We start from the raw sequence: 1,217 nt of genomic DNA, 5'->3' as shown, positions 1-1,217 counted from the left end.
AAACCAAAGTATCAAATGTGAAGCTATTGTTTCTTAACATAGCCTCTATTTAAGTTGGTACACTTCTGACAGCAGTGTTTCTATCTCCCTAGTCCTTCCCTGGTGATGCTGTAATATAAGCACTGAACTACTTACCACAATATTGGTGGTTCAAACCTACAATTACTCCTGGGAAACCCTACAAAGGAATTCTATGAGTCAGAGCCAACTCAATGGCTCTCAACAACAACAACAACCATCCTTCCCTGAAGAATTCTGTGCTCCTTAATTTACACCACGCCAAAACTGAAGTTTAGACATCCTTGAGGGACTCAAATTGTGACTTTTTAAATGTTCTTTTAGTTTTAGAAACAAAAAAAAGACTGTAGGGGCAAGATCAGGACTGTTGGATGCATGATGTAAGGTTCCTCACCAAAATTCTCATAGGAAAACCCTGCTACCTTTGATAAATAAGCAAGTACATTGTTGTGATGGAAAAAATTCCTAGCATAAGTTTGCTGGCTTGTTTCTCACTAATTCAATTTTCACTATTCTTAACATTTCTTCATTATAAGCCCCTGTAATCATCCTGTGTCCTTTGAGTAAATCTATCAAAATTTTCCCTTTAAAATCCCCCAAATAATTGCCGAAGCAGCAGTGAAGAAATTAATTTGTAATTTTTTTTTAATTACAAATTTAAAAGCACAAGACTTCTTTTAAAAGTTCAAGAGCAAATATATCAGTTTGAGGACTAAAGTGTACCTGATCTAAACCAAGTCAATTTCAATAACCTCATATGCATGTGAAAGTTGGACAATGAACAAGACAGACCATACATTTCAGCTACAGTGTTGGAGAAGAATATTGAAATCTGTTTTTGAAGAATTACAACCAGACTGCGCTTTAGAAGTCAGGATGACAAGACTTTATCTCCCATATTTATGCCATGTTATCAGAAGGGACCAATCCCTGGAGAAAGATTTCATGCTTGGTAAAGTGGAGAGTTAGCATAAAAATGGAAGACCCCACTGAAATGGATTGGCACAGTGGCATCACCAGTGGGCTCAAGTGTAATAACAATTGTGAGGATGGTATAGGACCATACAGGTTTTTTTGCATAGAATCGCTATGAGTCGAAAAACAACTCAACAACAACATAATGAAATGAAGAGCTATGGAAATTGCAAAATAAAGGTAAATATAATAGACTTTTTCTTGTTTTTAATCACTCTATAATA

Source organism: Chrysochloris asiatica, unplaced genomic scaffold (assembly GCF_000296735.1).
Source record: "Chrysochloris asiatica unplaced genomic scaffold, ChrAsi1.0 scaffold00077, whole genome shotgun sequence".
NCBI lineage: Eukaryota > Metazoa > Chordata > Mammalia > Afrosoricida > Chrysochloridae > Chrysochloris > Chrysochloris asiatica.
Note: the sequence above shows the minus strand (reverse complement) of the source record.